The following is a 7851-nucleotide window of genomic DNA, read 5'->3' on the forward strand; positions in this document are numbered from 1 at the left end:
ATCCATTCTCCAACTTGGTCACACCCTCCATCTCATCATCTCTCACCGCTACACTGTCGCCACCCTCACCAACTCTCAAATCCCTCTCTCGGACCATAACCTTCTCACCTCCCTCCTCTCTCACACTCCCTCCCCCTGCACATCTGTATGACTCCCCCACAGAGACCTCCGCTCTCTTGACCCCATCCATCTCTCCCAAAGCCTGACACCCCACCTTGCCTCCCTGTCCTCGCTTCACACTCTCGATGATCAGGTTACCGCTCTCAACTCCACCCTCTCTACTCAACTCAACTCGCTCGCTCCCCTTTCCCTCCGCCGCCCTCGCTCCACTAGCCCGCAGTCCTGGATCTCTGCCTCTGTCCTCCTCCTTCGCACTTATGCTCGTGCTGCTGAGTGCTGCTGGTGAAAGTCTAAGCACCAAGCCAACCTTATTCACTTCCAATTTATCCTTTCCTGCCTTACCTCTGCCCTCTCCTCTGCCAGGCAAAGCTACTTTTCTTGCCTCATTGACGCCCATGCCTGTCACCCCGCCAATCGTTCTGGACTTTTAACTCTCTCCTCAGGCCCCCTGCTCCTCCCCCTCCCCCCTCCCTCACCCCCAACGATCTGGCCACCTACTTCGTTACGAAAATGGACACCATCAGGTCTGAGCTCTCCAAAGTCACCCCTGCCCCTTCTCCATCCCCCCCGCTCCCAACCCTCTCCCCTACTTTCCCATCCTTCCCTGCAGCGTCCACAGAAGAGAACTCCTCCCTCCTCGCAAGTGCCACCCCTTCCACCTGTGCTTCGGACCCCATTCCCGCTCACCTTATAAAAATTATCGCCCCTGCCCTCCTCCCCTCCTTAACTTCAATCTTAAACCACTCACTCTCCAATGGCTTCTTCCCCTCTGCCTTCAAACAGGCCCATGTATTCCCCATCCTAAAAAAAACCTCTCTCGACCCCACTTGCCCTTCCAGTTATCATCCTATCTCCCTCCTACCCTTCCTTTCCAAACTCCTAGAATGAGTCGTCTACACTCGCTGTCCTGAAGTCCTCAACTCCAACTCTCTCCTGGACCCCCTCCAATCTGGCTTTCGTCCCCTCCACTCCACCGAGACTCCCCTCTCAAGGGTCACCCATGACCTCCTTCTTGCCAAATCCAATGGCTCCTACTCTATCCTGATCCTCCTCGACCTCTCAGCTGCCTTTGACACTGTCAACCATCCCCTTCTCCTCCACACCTTATCTCACCTTGGCTTCACCAACTTCGTCCTCTCCTGGTTCTCCTCTTATCTTTCCAGCCGTTCATTCTTGGTCTCCTTCGCGGGCTCCTCCTCCCCCTCCCATCCACTAACTGTAGGGGCTCCTCAAGGATCAGTTCTTGGCCCTCTTCTGTTCTCCATCTCTACTCACTCCCTTGGTGAACTCATTCGCTCCCACGGCTTCAACTATCATCTCTAGGCAGATGACACCCAAATCTACATCTTCTGTCCTGTTCTCTGCTCCTCCCTCCAGGCTCGTATCTCCTCCTGCCTCCAGGACGTCTCCACTTGGATGCCTGCCCACCACCTAAAACTCAACGTGTTTAAAACTGAGCTCCTTATCTTCCCTCCCAAACCCTGTCCTCTCCCTGACTTCCCCGTCACTGTGGCTGGCACTACCATCCTTCCCGCAACCTTGGAGTCATCCTTGACTCAGCTCTCTCATTCACCCCACACATCCAATCTGTCACCAACACCTGCCGGTCTCACCTTGACAATATTGCCAAGATTCGCCTTTTCCTCTCCATCCAAACGGCTATCGTGCTGGTACAAGCTATCGTAATATCCTGACTGGATTATTGTGTCAGCCTCCTCTCTGATCTCCCTTCTTCCTGTCTCTCCCCACTCCAGTCTGTTCTTCATTCCGCTGCCCGGATCATCTTCCTACAGAAACGCTCTGGGCATGTCACTCCCCTCCTCAAAAACTTCCAGTAGTTGCCTATCAACCTCCGCATGAAACAAAAACTCCTCACTCTTGGCTTCAAAGCTCTTCCATCACCTTGCCCCCTCCTACCTCACCTCCCTTCTTTCTTTCTACTGCCCACCCCGTACACTCCGCTCCTCTGCCGCTCACCTCCTTACCGTCCCCCGTTCACGCCTATCCCACCGTCGACCCCTGGCCCATGTCCTACCACTGTCCTGGAATGCCCTTCCTCCTCACGTCTGCCAAACTAACTCTCTTCCCCTCTTCAAAGCCCTTCTGAGTGCTCACCTCCTCCAGGAGGCCTTCCCAGACTGAGCCCCCCTTTCCCTTTGCTCCCCCTCCCCTCCAACCCTCTGCTCTTCCCCCTTACCCTCCCTTCAGCACTGTGCTCATTTGTATATATGATTTATTACTCTATTTATTTTGTTAATGAGGTGTATATCTCCTTGATTCTATTTATCTTGATGATGTTGTCTTGTTTTGTTTTGTTCTGTTTTGCTTTGCTGTCTGTCTCCCCCGTTTAGACTGTGAGCCCGTCACTGGGCAGGGATCGTCTCTATCTGTTGCCAAATTGTACATTCCAAGCACTTAGTACAGTGCTCTGCACATAGTAAGCGCTCAATAAATACTATTGAATGAATAAGATGAGGTAACTGAGGCACAGAGAAGTTAGGTGACTTGCCCAAAGTCACACAGCTGATAAGTGGCTTAGCCGGGAGTAGAACCCATGACTCCTGACTCCCAAGGCCGGGCTCTTTCCACTAAGCCACGCTGCTTCTCTAGTAGACCCAATCTCTGCCCTCAAGTCGCTCACAGTTTCGTGGAAGAAACATGATAGTAATAATAATACTGGGAGTTCTGTGCTTTCTCTGTGCTAAGCATGGTAGAAGGTCCCAGATAATCAGAGCGGTAGAAGAGGAAGGGAAAACTGCTACTTATATATCATTTATTTGTATCGTTTATTCTGTGAGGGAAGAGGCCTTCCCGACTAAGTCCTCATTTCCTCTTTTCTCACTCCTTTTTTGGTACCCTGACTCGTTCCCTTTCTTCACCACCCCGCCTCCCATCTCCACAGCACTTATGTACATATCCACGATTTACTTATCTGTCTTAATGTCTGTCACCCCCTCTAGACCTTACGCTCTTTCGGGGCTGGGAAAGTGCCCATTCTATTGCCATGTTATACTCTCCCAAGTGCTTTAGTACAGTGCCCTATGCACCGTAAGCACTCAGTAAATCCAGGTGATTGATATCAATGACTTCTAAGCCATTTATTTACATCAGTGTCTTAAACGATTTATTTCTAAGTTTGTTGTGGGAAAGGAACCTGTCTACCGGCTATTTTATATTTAACTCTCCCAAGTGCTTAGTATCGATCCATCGCATTTATTGAGCGCTTACTATGGGCAGAGCACCGTACTGAGTGCTTGGGAGAATACCATGCAACAGAATTAGCAGACACGTTCCCTTCCCATAACGAGCTTAGCGTCTAGAGGGAGAGGCAGAAGTGACTATGAGTAAGTCATTTATAATATATAATTTAAAGATATGTACGTGGATGGGGTTGGGGGTGGGGAGAGTATCAGGTGTCCCAAGGTCACAATTTGAAGTGCACAGACGAGGCAGAAGGGAGAGCGAGGTGGGGAAAAGAGGACTTAATCAGGGAAGGCCACTTGGAGGAGATGTTCAGTCATTCATTCACTCAATCCTGTTTCTGAAGCGCTTACTGTATGCAAAGCACTGTACTAAGCGCTTGGGAAAGTACGGTACAACAACAAGCAGACATATTTCCTGCCCACGACGAGCTCACAGTTCAGAGGCGGAGACAGATGTTAATATAAATAAATAAATTACCGGTAAATACCTATGTGCTGTGGGGATGGGAGGGAGGATGAATGAAGGCAGCAAGTCAGGGCAAGGCAGAAGGGAGTGGGAGAAGAAGAGAGCAGGGCTTAGTCAGGGAAGGCTTCTTGGAAGAGATGGGCCTTCGATTAGGTTTTGAAGTGGGGGAGAGCAATAATCTGCCTGATATGAGGAGGGAGAGCGTTCCAGGCCAGAGGGAGGATGTGGGCGAGAGCTCGGGGGCGAGATAGACGAGATGGAGGTAGAGTGAGACGCTTGGCGTTGGAGGAGCAAAGTGAGCCAGCTGGGTTGGAGTAGGACGTTAGCGAGGTGAGGTAGGAGGGGGCAAAGTGATTGACTGCTTTAAAGCCAATGGTGAGGAGTTTTTGTTTGAGGATGTGACCTTAGTAATGTTTTGAGGGCGAAGAGAGTTGGGGTCTGGCATATATGGAGGGGGAGGGAATCCCAAGCCAGGGGGAGGATGTGGGAAAGGGGTCGGTGGCGAGATGGACGAGATCGGGGCGCAGTGAGTAAGCTGGCGCCAGAGGAGCCAGAGTGTGTGGGCTGGGCTGGAGTAGGAGATCAGTGAGGCGAGGTAGGATGGGGCGAACCGATGGAGTGCTTTAAAGCCGATGGTAAGAAGTTTCTGTTCGATGAGGAGGTGGATGGGTACTCATTCACTCATTCATTCAATAGTATTTATTGAGTGCTTACTATGTGCAGAGCACTGTACTAAGCGCTTGGAATGTACACCATTGGAGGCTCTTGAGGAGTTTGGAGACATGGACTGAACGTTTCTGTTGATGAGTGATTCGGGCAGCAGAGTGAAGTAAGGATCAAAGTGGGGAGAGACAAGAGGACGGGAGATCAACAAGGAGGCAGATGCAGTAGTCAAGGTGGGATTATTAAGGTCACATCTCCTCCTCCAAGACGCCTTCCTCGATGAAACCCTAGTTTCCCCAGATATCTTTCTCTCCTCTGGGCCATCTAAAGCACTGGGTTCTGGGACATTTGGGCAGTTGGTATCCGCCTCACTCTCGACAATCGTATTTATGAGCGCTTACTATGTGCAGAACACCATAGTAAGCACTCGAGAAAGTACAATACAGCAATAAAGAGAGTTGACCACCCCCTTCTCCTCCAGACGTTGTCCAACCTTGGCTTCCCTGACTCTGTCCTCTCCTGGTTCTCCTCTTATCTCTCTGGCCGTTCATTCTCAGTCTCCTTCGAGGGCTCCTCCTTTCCCTCCGGTCCCCTAACTGTGGGGGTCCCTCAAGGTTCAGTTCTTGGTCCCCTTCTAGGCTCCATCTACACTCTCTCCCTGGGAGAACTCATTCGCTCCTACGGCTTCAACTACCATCTCGATGTGGCTGAAACCCAAATATCTCTCTCCTCCCCTGTTCTCTCTCCCTCTCTCAAGGCTCACATCTCCTCCTGCCTTCAGGACATCGCCAGTTGGTTGTCCTCCCGCCACCTCAAACTCAACATGTCCAAGATGGAGCTCCTTATCTTCTTTCCCAAACCCTGTCCTCTCCCATCCTTCCCATCTCGCAAGCCTGTACCTTGGTGTTCCCTTTGACTCTGCTCTCTCATTCACCCCACATATCCAATGTCACCAAATCCTGCCGGTCTCACCTTTGCAATATCGCCAAGATCCGCCCTTTCCTCTCCATCCAAGCTGCTACTGCTTTAGTACAATCACTCATCCCATCCCGACTGGATTACTGCATCAGCCTCCTTTCTGACCTCCCAACCTCCTGCCTCCCCCGATTTGAATCCACACTTCATTCCGTTACCCAGATCATCTTTCTACAGAAACATTCAGGGTGTGTCACCTCCATTCCTCAAAAATCTCCAGTGGTTGCCCCATCCACCTCCGTATCAAACAACCACCCCTCTATTGGCTTACAGCCCTCCATCACCTTGACCCCTCCTACCTCACCTCCCTCCTCTCCTTCTCCATCCCAGCCCGCACACTCCACTCCTCTGGTGCTAACCTTCTCACTGGGCCTCCATCTCACCTGTCTCGCCGCCGACCCCTGGCCCGCATCCTACCTCTCGCCTGGAACTCCTCAAATCAGCCAATCACCCTTCTCCACTTCAAAGCCCTACTGAAGGTGCACCTCTTCCAAGAGACCTTACCAGACTAAGCCCCACTTTTCCTCAGCTCCCCCTCCCTTCCACGTCATGACTCGCTCCCTTGCTCTTCGCCTGCCCCCTCCCCGCCCCCCCGTCTGCCCCACACCACTTATGTATATGTGTATAGCTCTATGATTCTATTGATTTATATTGATGCCTGTTTACTTGTATTGATGTCTGCCCACCCCACCACCCCACTCTGGACTGTCAGGCCCTCATGGGCACGGATTGTCTCTCTTCATTTGCTGTACTGCACTTTCCAAGTGCTTAGTACAGTGCTCTGCACACAGTAAGTGTTCAATAAATATGATTGAGTGAATGAATGAACCATCCCTGCCCACAACGAGTTCATGGTCTAGAAGGGGGGAGGCAGACATCAGTACAAGTAAACAGGCATCAATATAAATAAATTTACAGATACATGCCCAAGTGCTGAGGGGTGGGGAGAGGGGGGAAGAGCAAAGGGAGAGAGTCAGGGTGACACAGAGGGGAGTGGAAGATGCATATCTTTATTTGGCTTTCAGTTGAGATTGATTAAGAGACTGGGAACGACAGCACAGCTATTGCCTGTGGAGGTGGACAACAAATGTGGAGACACTGAAGAGTGCAGGCTTAAGTTAAAAGGCGAACTGGCCAACAATGTGACTACCTGACTCACGTCGTATCCATGTCTCTAATAATAATAATAATGTTGGTATTTGTTAAGAGCTTACTATGTGCAGAGCACTGTTCTAAGTGCTGGGGTAGATACAGGGTAATCAGGTTGAGCCACGTGAGGCTCAGAGTCTTAATCCCCATTTTACAGATGAGGTAACTGAGGCACAGAGACGTTAAGGGACTTGCCCACAGTCACACAGCTGACAAGTGCTTGTAAGCCCGTCAAAGGGCAGGGACTGTCTCTATCTGTTGCCGACTTGCACATTCCAAGCGCTTAGTACAGTGCTCTGCACATAGTAAACGCTCAATAAATACTATTGAATGAATGAAGTGGCAGAGCCGGGATACGAACCCATGACCTCTGACTCCCAAGCCCGTGCTCTTTCCACTGAGCCACGCTGCTTCTCTAATAATAATAATAATAATGTTGGTATTTGTTAAGCGTTTACTATGTGCCGAGCACTGTTCTAAGCGCTGGGGTAGACATAGGGGAATCAGGTTGTCCCACGTGGGGCTCACAGTCTTAATCCCCATTTGACAGATGAGGGAACTGAGGCACAGAGAAGTTAAGTGACTTGCCCACAGTCACACAGCCGACAAGTGGCAGAGCTGGGATTCGAACTCATGAGCCCTGACTCCAAAGCCCGTGCTCTTTCCACCGAGCCACGCTGCTTCTCAGGAACCACACCATCAGATTCTTGATCTTCAACTGACTGTGGAGTTCTCCTTTCACTCCAATGCCTTTAGACTTCACACATGCTCCATTAGAGGGAGGTGGTGGCTACCATTTTGGTCGTTTTAGCCAGAAGCTCATAATCAGGTCAAACCTCATGTGCAACCTAAGAGCCAAAGATGTGCCCCCTTACATTCCTCAGGGAAGTGGAACACCTGGGAATTTGTGTGCCGTTCTTCAGAGAAATAACTGGGTTTCCCACACCATCTTTCCAAGAGGGCCGTAATTGGGTGAATCATGTATACAAAGTCAGTTGTGTTTTTGATGGGGGTTTTGGATCTCGTGAAACTTTTAATTCGAGGTTTAAGAGCCCTGAGGGTAGTAAAGTCAGAAAAGTAGGTAATGCCATATGTACATATTTCCAAATTTAAGGCAGGATGGTAGGCTGTTGAATAAAAGAATCAAGAACATAAAAATTTAAGAGAACTGGCAATGTATAATTCTGGCGGGGGAGGGGAGGGCAAGTAGCGCAAGTGTAGTTTCGCAAGCCAGAAATGTTTCATGAATGAAGATACTCAAAAAGACTACTCGGA

The sequence above is a fragment of the Ornithorhynchus anatinus genome, unplaced genomic scaffold, assembly GCF_004115215.2.
Source record: "Ornithorhynchus anatinus isolate Pmale09 unplaced genomic scaffold, mOrnAna1.pri.v4 scaffold_93_arrow_ctg1, whole genome shotgun sequence".
NCBI classification, from domain to species: Eukaryota; Metazoa; Chordata; class Mammalia; order Monotremata; family Ornithorhynchidae; genus Ornithorhynchus; species Ornithorhynchus anatinus.